The 17161-nt window shown below is 42.3% G+C and overlaps 1 pseudogene; it reads right to left on the bottom strand.

Moving 5' to 3' along the window:
- Positions 1-5097: 5097 nt before the first annotated feature.
- Positions 5098-16959, bottom strand: LOC120051880 (annotated as a pseudogene).
- Positions 16960-17161: the final 202 nt, after the last annotated feature.

The following is a 17161-nucleotide window of genomic DNA, read 5'->3' as shown; positions in this document are numbered from 1 at the left end:
AGCTCAATATCTTTAGCTATTATTGTTGTTCAATCACACTATACCTGAATCAAATGATGAAACCAGTTACCAACCGATTGAAGACCAATCTTCTGATGTATTTTCAGCGCAATGTTAGTTTTTATTAGTCAGTATAGCAATGTAACATTATTGATCTGTCAGTTACCATAGCTAATTCCCTACTTTTCACACTGACATGGTATAAAAAGCTCCACATGCTTCACTGTCATGATGCACAGTCAGTACGCTATGCTCATTATGTTTTAGCAGGATCAGATGGTGACAGATGTCCATGCAGGGTCAGAGAGCCAGGGAAGACCAGTCAGGTGAATTTTGCAGTATATAAAATTAGTGAATGGATACAAAGTTCCATCTTGAGTTGATGGGTAGGCTATAGTTTGGGATCTGGAAATAATGGTCATTTCAATTATTGAACCATTGATTCTATTCATGGATAATATCATGTATAAATGTACACCAAGGTAATTCTTTGTCATACCTCATCTGAGCAGGATCAGATGGTGACAGAGGTCTCAGGCAGCCAGGGAAGACCAGTCTGTAACAGCACAGAGGTGAACAACACTTTATTCTCCCTGTGCATCAAACACTAGAAAAGCAAGAAGCTTGGAAGATTGAAACTATTTTAAGGCAGTCCGACAAACCTCTAAAGTCAATTTCATTTCCAAACTATATCAAGGGTTGATAGAGGCTTTTCCCGATGACACAAAACATGTAAAACAAAAATGTGAGGAAGACCTGGGAGACGCTATTGATGATGATGAATGGATACAGATATGTTAGAATGCTCAGTCATGTTCATATAATCTCACAAATTACTCACAAATTACAGCAGTTTAAGACCATCCATAGAATGTACTATATGCCAGTGAAACTGAATATCGTGCACTCTGAAATTGTATTATTCTGTTGGAGTGTCACGTCCTGACCATAGAGAGCCTTTTTTCTCTATTTTGGTTAGGTCGGGGTGTGACTAGGGTGGGTGATCTAGTGCATTTATTTCTATGTTGGCCCGTTATGGTTCCCAATCAAAGGCAGTGTTTATCGTTGTCTCTGATTGGGGATCATATTTAGGCAGCCATTTTTCCACTAGTTTTTGTGGGATCGTGTTTTTGTGTTGATGCCTGTGAGCGCTACAGAACGACACAGTTCATTGCTCTTTATTGTTTTGTGAGTTTCATTTAATAAACATGTGGAACTGAACCTCCGCTGCGCCTTGGTCTGTCTCTACACACGATTGTGACATGGAGGTGTAAAGCACAAAAGGGGACATATTTGCATATGTTATGGTCTTGTGAAAGCTGACTGAATTCTTGCAGGATTTTCCATTCTCCCTGTTTTGTTTGCTTGCCAATGTTGAAACAGGAGACTGTTATCAGAACAAACTGTGCAACCTAGCATTTATAGCGGCTAGGAAATGCATTGCCATTAATTGGAACGTTGGTTATCCTCCCACAATGTATAGAAGAAATGTCAAGTTATGTACAGTATCACTACATTTGCTTTAAGATTAAGGGTATACTGTGCAACTTTCATAAGGTCTGGATGCCTTATATGGAATACTGTACGACAAAAAGAGCCTGTATTGAAAACATGCCCACGTCAGGGGAGATATCTACTGAGGAAATCCCTAGCTGCTGGGCTGCTCAGTCCTGGTCCTGGGAGTCTGCTGGACTGTTGTCACTCTGGTCTTGGCCAAACACACCTGAAACCAATAATGAATGTTTCACTAAGATCCTAAATCTGATGTCTGGTGTGTAGGGTTGAGGCGCTACAGGGACCCCTAGGGGCCGGACGGGTGACCTAGCTATACTGTGTAAAAAGAGCTCTACAGTACTATTATGCCTATTATATTCATTATATGGTGGGTGTACTGTTTCTGTGTGTTAGCATGTAGGTGTATGTGGGTTTTCATTAAACTTTTGTTCTCCAAACCTTTCCCTTGAGACATAAAAAAAAGATGGGAAGTAAGTTGGGTTGATTATTGAATTATAAATTTATCCATTTTTGATTACTTTTTCTTGTTCTAAATAGAGATGGCTAGAAGGGTCATTGGTCATATTAGATTGTGTAGAAATGCAGGAAATGTGCTTTAGATGCCCCCCCCCCAAAAAAACAAAAACAATTATGCCCCTGTGTAAAATTATTATTTCACTTTCCATCTCGTTTTGTCTTTCCACTATCATCAAGCTGTAATGATAGACATTTTAGAAAATTCAACATCTATCTGCGCGGTCTGCACAGCTTCCCAGGCAACCACCGAGCAGGAATGCTGTGATACAAAATCAGCTTTCCAAAGGCAAAGAAGGTGGAACATGCAGTGAAGCCTGTGAAGACAGACCCAACATACTGTAAATCAGTTATTCATTCATAATCTCCATCAAATAAGCATTTCAGGCACACAAAATGAAAAATACAAACATTGAAAAGTTTCACAAAGTGCACAACCAAATATAGCATATTTCAAAATGTCTACTTAAAAAACACCAGAAAACACAATGTAGAATGAGTAGATCACTACATCAAGAATTGATAGCATCATTAAATTGACTACCCATTTAACAAAGTGTCCCTTTTCAAAAATATTACAGGCTACGTAGACGGGCTCCTGAATCTCCTCCTCAACGAGGTCACCCTTGATCCAACGCCATATGTGGGGAAGCTGTGCAAGCTGTCCATCCCAGGACCCCTGTCTGTGAGAGGCCTGACTAGAAGGAGGCCATACAGTGCCTTCAGAAAGTGTTCATACCCCTTGACTTTTTCAAAATGTTGTTGTTACAGCCTGAATTTAAAATGCATTAAATGTAGATTTGTTTTGTCACTGGCCAACACACACTACCCCATATATATATATATACAGTACCAGTCAACAGTTTGGACACATTAAGGTTTTTCTTTATTTGACTATTTTCTACATTGTAGAATAATAGTGAAGACATCAAAACTATGAAATAACACATATGGAATCATGTAAATCAAACAATATTTTATATTTGAGATTCTTAAAAGTAGCCACCCTTTGCATGATGACCGCTTTGCACCCCCTTCGGCATTCTCTCAACCAGTTTCATGAAGTAGTCACCTGAAATGTATTTCAATTAACAGGTGTGCTTTGTTAAAAGTTAATTTGTGGAATTTCTTTCCTTCTTAATTTTGAGCCAATCAGTTGTGTTTGAGCCAATCAGTTGTGTTGTGACAAGGTAGGTTTGGTATACAGAAGATAGCCCTATTTGGTAAAAGACCAAGTCCATATTATGGCAAGAACAGCTCAAATAAGCAAAGAGATGGTGTGATGGTGTGGGGTTGCTTTGCTGGTGACACTGTCTGTGATTTATTTAGAATTCAAGGCACACTTAACCAGCATGGCTACCACAGCATTCTGCAGCGATACACCATCCCATCTGGTTTGCACTTAGTGGGACTATCATTTATTTTTCAACAGGACAATGACCCAACACACCTCCAGGCTGTGTAAGGGCTATTTGACCAAGAATGAGAGTGATGGAGTGCTGCATCTGATGACCTGGCCTCCACAATCACCCGACCTCAACCCAATTTTGTTACCTTGTATTGTTTTGTTTTTTCAAGCATTCTTTTTTTTATGTAAAATTACATCTCACCATTATTTCACACCTTTATTTCTTATGAGTTTTCATGTTGATATTTTTTTGGGCAATGCTGACCTATTGTAAATGATCACATAAATGTCGGATCAATACATACAATTCTGAACATGTTGTCATTTATAATGCTAATACAGAAGCACCAATACATTGTCCAGTACACTTATTGTATGCTGTTTTCATGTACATTCCCTTATGTCAAAGCTTCTAAGGTGACTCACACTTAACTGTATTCTGTAAATAGTTACAAAACATTACAAATGCAATTGATATCCAACAGTCCATGATTAGCTCTGTTGACCATGAGAGCATTTTTCTGAGAAAATGGGGTGAGGCATGCTATTTAGGCTCGGAATGACGTTGCCCATTGTTTACCTTGTTACCTGGCAACGACCACAAGGGTATTTCAAAGAGCTGTCAGTCAAGGCGAGCTCATTAATATAACCTCCCAGCCCATTATCCCTAGAATTTCTAAGCAAACAGCTGGAGGCAGGGCTTTCTCCTATAAAGCAATTATTTTATGGAATGGTCTGCCTATCCATGTGAGAGACGCAGACTCGGTCTCGACCTTTAAGTCTTTACTGAAGATTCATCTCTTCAGTAGGTCTTATGAATGAGTGTAGTCTTGCTCAGGGGTATGAAGGTGAATGGCAAGGCACTGGAGCGACAACCCGCCCTGGCTGTCTCTGCCTGGCCGGCTCCCCTCTCTCCACTGGGATTCTCTGCCTCTGACCCTATTTACGGGGGCTGAGTCACTGGCTTTCTAGTGCGCTTCCATGCCGTCCATAGGAGGGGTGCATCACTTGAGAGTGGGTTGAGTCACAGACGTGATCTTCCTGTCCGGTTTTGCGCCCCCTCGGGCTTGTGCGGTGGAGGAGATCTTCGTTGGGCTATACTCAGCCTTGTCTCAGGGTAGTAAGTTGGTGGTCTGTTGATATCCCTCTAGTGGTGTGGGGGCTGTGCTTGGCAAAGTGGGTGGGGTTATATCCTGCCTGGTTGGCCCTGTTGCACCCTCTACAACCATTGTGATTATTTTTTACCCTGCTGGTCATCTATGAGCATTTGAACATCTTGAAAAACAATTTGGCCTTAATGGCCATGTACTCTTATAATCTCCCCCCGGAACAGCCAGAAGAGGACTTGCCACCCCTCAGAGCCTGGTTCCTCTCTAGGTTCCTTCCTAGGTTCCTGCCTTTCCTAGCCACTGTGCTTCTACATTTGCATTGCTTGTTGTTTCGGGTTTTAGGCTGGGCTTCTGTATAGCACTTTGTGACATCTGCTGATGTAAAAAGGGCTTTATAAATACATTTGATTGATTGATTGATTGATTAACTCTGCCTGTTTTTTCAGGCTTCCTGGTAGTTTTGTGAGAAAATATACAATTTATTGAATTCTGAATGTTAGGTTAGTAGACATAGTAAAAACTCACGGAAAACTAATAAAGCTCAAACCAAGTTTATTCACTCACTGGGTCACACAGCTGCAGAAGACAAAGACATATTTACACAAGTACATATATTTATAACTTCCTCCTGTGCTGAGTGTACTCCTTACACATCTGGACAGCCAATACATCTCAGTTGCTAGGCAGGAAGTTAAGTGATATGGGTAATACACTGTCCCTTCTCCCTTCATGTGACCTGACCTCGGCCCCCATTCCTCACTAATCCACCCTTATCAGTGACCGCAACCATGTGATTGCCTTTTCCCTTACTTAGTAACATTCCAAGCCCCTGGCTCATATCCAACCTCCATTGACCCCTACACATTAACTTCTGGTGTAGCAAGTGTTTCAAATTACAACCCAACAACTGAAACCAGACTGTGGCCCTTCTCCTCTCCATAGGATACCTAATATCTGATACCAACCTGCTCTGACAGAATGTAAACTCTTTGCATTCCCCTTGCTCCCTCAGTAACATGAATAAGGATATTTCATATTTAACGTTTATAACCCATCAGTCCCCCATTTTGAACATTAACTCCATACTGTTCAACATTATATAAACTTGGAAATTACTTATAAATGTACAAAACAAAAAACATGAAAAAAAAAACATGATTAACATTCTCAGTTGATTTGTATGTTTACACCTCTGAGCCTAATGGCCTCTGATCTATAATCACACTATGCACACTCTTACTCCCCCTTCTATTGGACAACTGATAAGGACATTTCAGCTGGAGCTTTTGACTTCCTACATTTCAGCCGGAGCTTTTGACTTTCTCCTTTTCCTCTTTCGGGTTCTATGAGAGTGATCAAATCAAATCAAATTGAATTAGTCACATGCGCTGAATACAACAGGTGTAGACCTTACAGTGAAATGCTTACTTACGAGCCCCTAACCAACATTGCGGTTTCAAAAATACGGATAAGAATAAGAAATAAAAGTAACAAGTAATTAAGAGAAGCAGTAAAATAACAATAGCGAAACTATATACAGGGGGGTACCGGTACAGAGTCAATGTGCGGGGGCACCGGTTAGCTTAGGTAGTATGTACATGTAGGTAGAGTTATTAAAGTGACTATGCATAGATGATAACAACAGAGAGTAGCAGCAGTGTAAAAGAGAGGGGGCAATGCAAATATTCTTGGTAACCATTTGATTAGATGATGTTCAGGAGTCTTATGCCTTGGGGGTAAGGACCTAGACTTGGCGCTCCGGTACCTCTTGCCGTGCGGTAGCAGAGAGAACAGTCTATGACTAGGGTGGCTGGAGTCTTTGACAATTTTTAGGGCCTTCCTCTGACACCGCCCGGTATAGAGGTCTTGGATGGCAGGATGCTTGGCCCCAGTGATGTACTGGGCCGTACGCACAACCTTTTGTAGCGCCTTACGGTCAGATGCCGAGCAGTTGCTATACCAGGTGGTGATGCAACCGGTCAGGATGCTCTCGATGGTGCAGCTGTAGAACTTTTTCATGATATGGGGACCAATGCCAAATATTTTCAGTGTCCGGAGCAGAAAAAGGTGTTGTCATGTCCTCTTCATGACGGTGTAGGAGTGTTTGGACCATGATCATTTGTTGGTGATGTGGACACCAAGGAACTTGAAACTCTCAACCCGCTCCACTACAGCCCTGTTGATGTGAATTCGTGTGTTCGGCCCCCCTTTCCTGTAGTCCACGATCAGCTCCTTTGTCTTTCTCACGTTGAGGGAGAGGTTGTTGTCCTGGCAACACACTGCCAGGTCTCTGAGCTCCCCCCTATAGGCTGTCTCATCGTTGTCGGTGATCAGGCCTACCACTGTTGTGTCATCTGCAAACTTAATGTTGCTCCTGATGACATACCTAGTCTGGCAGATACCCCTGACGGAGGCGCTGTCAAAGGGGACGGAGAAACAACAACAGGAGATTGGGAAGGAAACATCCCTACCATCGATTTCTTAACAGACAGTGGAAATGAAGAACGGTAGAATGGCCTTGACAGCAACAGCGGCAAACCTAGAAGAACATGTAAAAACACCTAGCACCTAGCACTAGTACACCAACGGAGACAATGGCAAAACCACAAGAAAGTGGGTTGATGCAGAAAATCTGGACACCTGTTACCAACTGGGGTAGCCACAATGAAGAAACTACCCCAGAATCTGACATTGACCAAAATTTAGAAAAGCAACAAAACATGGCTGATATAAGTGGGTTCAGTGGGGCAGCAGGGGAAAAAAACATAGAATGGACATTTGTATACTGTGTAGCAAATCCCCCATGACAGGTGTAGTAATAGTACCTAAACCTGCGACGTTTGAGGTTTGTGCAAATGGTGCAAACTAGATGATGTGAAACTTGGACATTTCATCCTGCTGACTAAATTATCTGTGCCATGTGCAAAAAGGGGGACTGCCCCTTATGAATATGTTTAGAGTTTACACATAGTATAATGGAATATAACTATGTACTCAATGTAACAGTTGCTGAATGATAAATGATGTTAGACCTTCTGAGTTTCAGTTTGCTTAGACATGTAAGTTACATAGGGTTTACCGGTTACAAGAGTCCACAGAACATGCCCTTAATCCTCTAACAGGTTTTTTCACTTATGACCAAATAGTGGTTAGAGAGGTGTCTGAGGGAGGGCCATGTTTTTAGGTGTCATATTGTGTCAAGGCTGTGGGTAACTGGTGAAAGGAGTCAGGCGCAGGAGAGCTGAGATGCGTGGACAAGGTATTTAATACAATAGAACACCAGTAAACACACAATACTACGGTGCGGGAAAAATACCGGTATCACGAAATAAACGGGCGTAATAACAAAACACCAGCCGTCAGTAACAGCCTGAACAATAGAACAAACACGCACACAAACATGGGGGAAACCAGAGGGTTAAATAATGAACATGTAATGGGGGAATTGAAACCAGGTGTGTAGAAAACAAAGACAAAACAAACGGAAAATGAAAAGTGGATCGGCGATGGCTAGAAGGCCGATGACGTCGACCGCCGAGCGCCGCTCGAACAAGGAGAGGGACCGACTCCGGCGGAAGTCGTGACATATTGAGAACGACGTTATAAAGGTTTCTGAGGTTTAGTTTATTATTTTTGATGTTTTAATTGTTTTTCTTTTCTCATGCATAACTAAAAATCTCGGGCAAGGCTAAGAAATGCATGCATATGCTTTTACACTGTATGTTGAAGGATAATTGGCTTGAGGGGGGGGATCTTATACTTCTTTCTAGCTATGTGAGGGGATATATTTGGTCCTGGTTATTCCTGTAACTGTGTTATGGCCTGATATGTACTGTTGCTATGGTTACACCTCTTCGGTCTTTTCTAGAACATGGGTGTCCCTTTCAGAGGAGTTAGCAGGATGACATGTCTGGTTATTCCCGTAAAGTGCCAAGGACTGTTGCTATGGTCCTACATGCAGGCACCTGTCTTAAGACGAGTACATGTCTGTATTTTTGAACTATTGGTGTGGCTCTACAGTTTTCATGCCCTATTGTGAAACCAATCTAAAATGAGTGCAAGGCAATAAGATAACGGTGGCTAAATGCCAGAGGGGATGAGTCATTAACAGGTGTAACTGTGTGTGTGACGTAAGGAGGAAAAATGTATAAGAAGTATGTGCCAAGATTGGAAAGGTAGTTGTTTTCATGAACCAGCTAGGCTTTTATTATGTTGTAATAAAAGTCTATTTGAACTCACAGGCTCCGGTATATTAGAGAAATGTGATTGACTGAATATTTCCACGACACAATTCACAGTTAATGAACTTCCCCCGAACCTAAGAGCAAAGCACATCATTCTTGTGGGGCTGTGGTTTGGGCAAAAGAGCCCAGAAATTAATTATTTCCTTCAGCCCTTTGTTGATGAGTGTGTTTCACTTGAGGGTGAGGGCTTGACATGACAGTTGAGAGGGACACCCACAAATGTGTGCAGTTAACTATGTATATGTGATTCCACTGCTCGTTGCAAAGTACAGAAGATCAAACAGTTCAATGGTGAACATGGGTGCACCTGGTACTATCACAAATGAGAAGTGGTTGAAAAGGGTAATGGGTTCACTAGATTGTATCCACTTGAGAGTGAGCCAGAGCCACACACAGACAGTAAACACCGCAGAGAGGTTGCCTTGGTGGTAGAGTCAGGGAACATCATACATGGTGTTAAGGGCCTATCTCCTTTATTGTTCCTCACTGTTTTCAGTATGATTGCAGGGTTTGCTTTTGATTTCATGCACGGCATCTTAGTTGGTAAATGTAGGCAAATTACTATACTGTGGTTTGAGTCCAAATATCACCCTGAGTACTGGTACTTTGGAAGAGAAATAGAGAGCGTAAATAAAAGATTGCTTGCCATAAAACCACCTGTAAATGTGACAAGACCACAATACTCAATTAATTTACTCAAATATTGGAAAGCCACAGAGTTACGACACTTCCTGCTGTTCTATATCCTTCCCTTTTTAAATGGGATTTTACCCAGGCAGTACTTACACCATTTACTGCTACTGGTGCAGGGTACCTATTGTCTACTGAAAGACACGGAAATCTCACATGACATTGATATGGCTGAGATGTTCTTTCGAGAATGTGTTATTCGGTTTGAACAATTGTATGGGAAATGTCATGTCAGCTACAATGTCCACATACTTTTGCATGCACCTACATCTGTCTGAAACTGGGGACCTTTGTGGACTCAAAGTGCATTCATCTTTGAAAGTAGTAATGGGAGACTTGGTAAACTCTTCCATGGCACTCAAGGTGTACTAGAACAAATAGGGGAAATGTTTACCGTCTACCAACACATCCCGAGACTACTCACTATTACATTCGGCACAGAATCAAACCAAGCTAGCAAAATGGTTGTTGAAGAAATGTTAAGGGGCTACAAACTCACCAGCAAATGTGAAAAAAAGAAGAGTATTTTTCTGAGGGCATCCTGTTACACGGAACCCTACATCAAGGGAGGCGTTTCTCCTTGGAGAGTCAGACGTGATTTACAAAGAACCATGTCAATTATAGAGTGATCGTTAATGGGAATCGCATTCATTCCAAAACAACAAGTACCTTATCGAAATGAGTAAACCATGTAGTGGTCACTCAATAAGGGTCAGTGGGGATGGTCAGGTCTTTTGTTGACGTTGGCAGTGAAGTGGACTACACTTTTATAGACCCAGTGATGATAACAAGATGCACAATATGATACCTAGAGACAGGAGGCACTGCCTCAGGGATTCTTAAAGAGATTGGCTTTTTAAATTAGGTTCAATTAATCAAATGCACAGACATCCATACCACCTGTGTTTACCTGAAAGACATCCCAGGTGTACAAGGGACCTACATCTCTTTACAGCCCAACAAATGGGAGGTAGACTGAGAAAGGGTTGAACCACTTAACTGAAAACAACTTTTTTTACATTGTATTTATTTATTCAGAGTTTGAATGAAGGTGTTTCTTAAACTGGCAGCATGATATACACATGCATTATTACATTGACTGAAGTTATCAATTGTGTTGGTATCTATCAAATAAAAATAGCATACATTATATTTATTGCATGTGGACATTTTCATGTGTTACATTTCTCATCTGCTGAAATGTCTGCTGTTGCATTATATTTCAAAAGTCTATTTTCTCTGTTGTCACAGCATACTGTATCTCAAATCCTTTAGTGAACTTGAAATTGCCATATCCTGCAGGTTGTGGTCCTGCAGGATTTCTGCAGGAATGTACTTGGTCCTGCGGGTATTGTCATATCCTGTACAAATATCAAAATCCTGAAGGTTTCAGTCCTGCATGATTCCTGCAGGATATACTTGGTCCTGCAGGAATTGCCATAACCTACAGGAATATCAAAATCCTGCAGGTTTTGGTCCTGCAGGATTCAACCTGGAATTGACTTGGTCCTGCACGAATTGCCATAGGAATTGCCAGGTTTTAAAATGTTTTATTTAACCTTCTGGGACCATGTCAAACCTAAATATAATAAACGTGGAATGAGTTCTCTCACTCTGTCTCCCATTGACTGCAGCCTGGTTGAAGGTGTTGTAAACTCCACCGACTCCCCTGGCCGCCGCTAGTGCATTGTCCGTTGAACTGCTCCGACGGAAAGGCAAATCGCACAACACTGGTTTGTACTCTGGACTCTAGTTTGGGTATTATTACAGTAGCCAGCCAGGGCATACACACACATAGGAGGGAGGGTATGAAAACAGCACAGCCCACCAGGCTGTGTAACAGACAGACAGGAATAGGGGTTTGACAGATATTGGCACTAGACAGCGTAGGTAGCATTACCTTGTAGCATTACCTTGTAGCACTGTCCTGGGTTGGCTGGTCCCGAGGGGTACTGGCCTATGTTTCCCTGCTGCATGGGCATCTTGTGGCCTTGGTAGGAGGGAGAGTTGGCTGAGTGCTGGGGCCCCAGGCCCCTGTGGTACTGCATGGGCTGCCAAGGGTAGGGTCCTTGACCAGGAGTAGGGTCAGCCATGCCTGGACCATACTGCTGCCCGGGAAAGCCCTGAGGGAGACACACAGAGTTGGCCAAATGGAACCGAGATACTGTATGTGTTGACCTCAAAGCAAAACTGGGCACACAAATATATTTCTGTATGATGAGGATACAAACAAATGAAAGCTATAAACGTTACCGAGATAAACCTCACCAAATAAAGAAGTTGAGCTTAAGCTCGCAAAATCTGATACCCACAGTTTATTAGAGACTAACGTTTACTTGCTGAAATGTGAAGGGACACCTGACTATAATAAGAGAATGGCCCATGTTGGTGAAGTTGGACACTAACAAAATACAACTACATTACGTTAAACTCAATAAAAAGCTCAAGCTTAATAAAATAAATAAAATGTAGGTAGGTGTTAACGTAGTATTATAATTCACACTGTATATTTTCAACTTATGGCTGTCAGTCTACAACTGGTTAGCATTAGAAAATATGTGAAGTCATTCGCTGAGGGAGACTCCACCTCAGCGTTGTATGGGCATTTGAGTCCCTGCTGCGGACTAGTGGGTCCCTGCTGAGCCCTGGGGTAGCCTGGGTGTTGGGGCATCCTCTGGCCCCATTGACGGAGAACAAGCGGGACCCATCCCTGCCGGGGACATGGGGCCCGGATGTTGCATGAACTGTGTGTTATAGCCCGCACCGCCGCCCATCGGAAAAGTCCTCTAGGTTAGTGTGGGCATGATATGGCGGATGAGATAAAGGAAACAGAAGTCACTTTAAAGTTCTCTGTTTTCCCTGGGTTACATGGTTATAATAACATATAAATAGGTCCATATTGAGCAGTGTTGCAAAGTCGAAGAACGTCCCTCTGTTGAACATGACACAAGCCACACACTCCTATAGCCAGCAGGGGGTGCAGTATCCACTCAGACCCACAGAGGCCACCATTTTGGTTTATTTTTCATCACAATACATGCAGGCAACTCCCATACGGCGTATGTATCTCAACCCCTGGCTTGCAGTCATCCTGAGACCACAGTACTACTATAGCAGACAATATGCACTACAGAGTAGGATTGAGTTGCCCCTGGACGCTGATCTTGGGTCAACAATTGGGCTGGGCCTGGGCTATATATATATATATCTGTCTGTCGGTCTGAAGCATCAGAGACAATCATTCATATGTGTTTCTATATAATACATCGGCACCCACCAATAGCAAACCCCAGGCCTGCATTTGGACCAATAAGACCATAGATGTTCTTTGCAAAATGAACCTTTTGGACAAGAAATATGATGTTTCTTCATTTAACTACCTTGTGATCTTGCAGAGCCAAAAGTGTGCATAGGAAATAATAGTCACGCAAAGGAGACTGACGTCAACAATAAACATCCCAATCATGGAGCACAGCCACCTGAGTAGAGAAAAATACCATCTGCTTAATGGGAATAATCAACTCTCTCACACACACACACTGTCAGAGTCGTGTGTATAGGTGGCAGGGAAGTCAGGCGCAGGAGAGTCAAATTGAGTCTTTAAAAGTCCACTAAACATACTCCAAACACTAAATGTACATCAAAACAAAAGTGGTACGAGGACCCGTCGCACACCTATACAGAAATATACAACACTGACATAAAAACAATCTCTGACAAAAACATGAGGGGAAACAGAGGGTTAAATACACAACAGGTAATGAATGGGATTGAAACCAGGTGTGTAGGAAGACAAGACAAAACCAATGGAAAATGGATCAATGATGGCTAGAAGACCGGTGACGTTGACTGCCGAACACCGCCCGAACAAGGAGAGGCAACAACTTTGGCAGAAGTCGTCACACACACACACACACACACACACACACACACACACACACACACACACACACACACACACACACACACACACACACACACACACACACACACACACACACACACACACACACACACACACACACACACACACACACACACACACACACACACACACGAGGAGGACTGGGACCAGATAATGATCATTTTGCACAAAAATAACAAGTTGGACAGGCCCACTGGGGAAAAAATTGACCAGCACATCCGGCATTTCGGGCAGTCTGCCCCTGCACACATTCACACAGACACTAACACTGATTCACACAACCCCCATAGGCTTACATGAGATCTTCTTTACTGAGTGATTAGCATTAAAGAGATGGTGACGTGCTTTTATATATTGATAATTGATAGATAGGAACAAATAGAAGTAACCAGGAGAGGATCAACAAAAACCTACCTTCACGTTTTGTTAAATTGGTGCCAATAAGGTAAGAAATGCTCGCTGGTAGGAAAGCCATACCTACAAATCAAATGCAAAACACTGTCAAACAAAGGAAGGACTATTTCATCCATACGATTTACTGGAAAGAAAAAAACATTACGTAGGAACGTACCAAGCTGCCATTTGGGAGAGCCCATGGTCTGCATCATCCAGATGGGAAGTGTGGGCTCCAGAATGGCAACTCCCATGTTGGCAAAGCACAGAGAGCCTGAAACCAAAGCACCAAGGTCAGCTCACTTCGGTTTTATGACTATGTCTGCATCCCAAATGGCAATGTAATCCCTATTTAGTGCACTACTTCACCCATAGGGCCTGGTCAAAAGTAGTACACTAATAGGGAATAGATTGACATTAGGGACACTTCTGTGTTTAGCCTTCCTCTTTGGTTTGTTATTCTGACAGTCAAGGCACAGACTCACCTGCACAAATGAGAATGTAGGGGTCCTTCAGTAGGGTCAGCAAAGGAGTGCCCTCCACACTCTGTAAATTAATGTGAAATGTTAAGCCGGAGGAGACAGAGAAAATGTCTTGTTTTTTCTAGCGTGAGGGAGGAGACCTCTGAAATGTCAACATTATAAAATAAGACAACGTGTAATTTAATGCAATGATGGCTTCTGTTCGGTGCATCTTGAACGACACTGATTCGTACACACTCTGGCTCAATCTGAATTTGTATTTCCGCAGTTCCTCACATCCTAGCTCCTCGCCTTCTACTCTATAGTATTGGAAGAGAAGGTCCAAAGTCCCTCCTCAGGCCTTCTTCTCTAATGGTTTTGTGAAGGAGGTGGGAGATAGCATTTGAGGAATCAAGGAAAGATGAATTGAGATAAAGCCCCATTTTTTGATTTGATCAACTCAGTTATGTTCATTTTGTGGGTGGGTTACATTTATTTTTTTTATCTTGAAAGAAAAGGTGAAAAGTATACTCACATCTGGTGAAATATTTGATGGCAGAGATGTAACACTGTGTGTTTAGAGAGTCAGTCAGTTGGCATTAAGGAACATTCCTAGAACATATCTTGTCCTCTCCGAACAATACAAACAGCTTGCCTGTCTAAACTCTTCATTCTGATTGGTAGCCACAAGAGATAATCTAGTAACACTTGACATTACAGTGCTCTTATTACTGTGTATCATGTAATTACAGTGTAACAACAAGTATAGCAATTTCCCATATTACACTGTACCTAACCATAACATTGGCCCGACCCTAAGCCTAAGTAATGCAAAGCACATTATAAGTACAGACTTTACTGTACAAGTGTAATGATAATTGTTATTACTCATTATTACCCCGTACTGAGTAATTACAATACTTCTTACACTGTAATAACAGGAATAATTACACTGTAATAAGGTCACTGTAATGTAAAGTGTAACAGAACTGGAAATACTGCCAGAAAGGCCGAGATCAAGAAAGGAGCAGTCTTCCCCACAAATGAATACATCACACTGCCAAATGGCGCTCCAACTGTCAAAGACAGTTTCAAGAAAAAATAATTGATTATACATGCATTCCACTTGATGATTTCGCATTTGGCATGTGTTAGTGTAAGACACGTTTCATCATAACCATTTGCTATTTAGCAGATTGTTTTATCCAAAGCATCTTACAGTAGTCATGTGTGCATACAGTACAATTTTGTATGGGTGGCCACAGTGGGAATTGACCCCACAACTTACAAGTGCCATGCTCTACCAACTGAGCCACACAGGACCACCAGGATCTGCTCCTTTCTTAATCTTAGCCTTTCTGGCAGTGCTTCATACTGTTACACTGTTGTCTCTAACTTCTTGCCCTTTGTGCCGTTGTCTGTGCCCAATAATGTTTGTACCATGTTTTGTGCTGCTACCATGTTGTGTTGCTACCATGTTGTTGTTATGTTGTGTTGCTACCATGCTGTGTTGTCATGTGTTGCTGCCTTGCTACGTTGTTGTCTTAGGTCTCTCTGTATGTAGTGTTGTGTTGTCTCTCTTGTTGTAATGTGTGCTTTGTCCTATATTTATATTGTATTTATTTGTTATTTTTAATCTCAGGCCCCCGTCCCGCAGGAGGTCTTTGCCTTTTGGTAGGCCGTCATTGTAAATAAGAATGTGCTCTTAACTGACTTGCCTAGTTAAATAAAGGTTAAATAAAAAAAGGGGAGTAACTCACCGAGAACCCCCATGGCCAGTCCACCCAGAGCGATCCCCATAGCTACGCCTCTCTCATTATTTGTGTACACACTGGCCAACATTCCCAGTCTTACAGGAGAAGACATGCTTTTCACTTAGACATTAAGATGCTAGGACAAAATGGTTCATATTCTATTGCAACACTGGGGAATTAGGTTATTTTTGTGAAACACAAAACACAGAGGAGAAAGAGGAACCAATTCCCTGAAGAGAGCAAGCAAAAAACAACAAGACGTATGCACCTGAGAAGGCAAACACTGACAACCACCAGACACAACCAGCGTTACTATGACTGCACTGTGGTAAGATAAAATCAAATCTGAAGATGACGCATTGGAGTTGTGAAACAGTCATGGTATGTATATTAGAGATCACTACCTCAATTATATCTCATTATCAACTGTGTGTAACAAGTTAGAAGTGTGTGTCAGTGTCAGGCACATATACTTATTGTTGAAACAAACATGATGATATAAAGCCAGCCAACATTGGTATGTGATGTCCAACTCTTGGGGGAAAAGATGAGAATAAGATTAGAACCAGTGTGTATTGTATTTAATCATTTTCAATAAATGCGAAATTGAACACCGTCCTAGCAAGCTGTGATTTTGTCACACACACAAAACACTTGCTGTGAAGCCGGAACATGTACCTGTTGGTCAGGGGACCCACAAAGGGGTTGATCAGAAGCTGCACCAGAGCCTTGGAGGCAAAGAGGAGTCCCACACAAACATTCTCCTTGTCCAAGAAGGCACTGTCCTCCTGGCATGTGCTGCCTTTCACCTGGCTGGAGTTTCTGGAGATGTTGAAGAGGAGGGCCTCAGACAGGTTGCTCTCAGAGCACCTGATGCTGTAGGAAGTGTTGTCGTAGAAGGAGTGGACCGAGGCCAATGTGAAGCCCTCTTCAGAGAGCCTCTGCATGCTGGATGAAGGTGTCCTGTGTAGGGGGATCCAGGGCATATAAAAACATTGGGATTATGGGTACTGCGAGATGACACATTTGGGTTTGGAGGAGACTGTGCAGGCGAAAGGAAAGGAGGGAACCCTTTTGTCTCAGTACTGGGGAGGCACAGTGGATCTACTCCATGAGGGGGAATGTGGTCGCACTGCTCTCTGTCAACCC

Source organism: Salvelinus namaycush, chromosome 1, assembly GCF_016432855.1.
Source record: "Salvelinus namaycush isolate Seneca chromosome 1, SaNama_1.0, whole genome shotgun sequence".
Taxonomy (NCBI): domain Eukaryota; kingdom Metazoa; phylum Chordata; class Actinopteri; order Salmoniformes; family Salmonidae; genus Salvelinus; species Salvelinus namaycush.
This window is presented reverse-complemented; position numbering and strand designations above follow the sequence as displayed.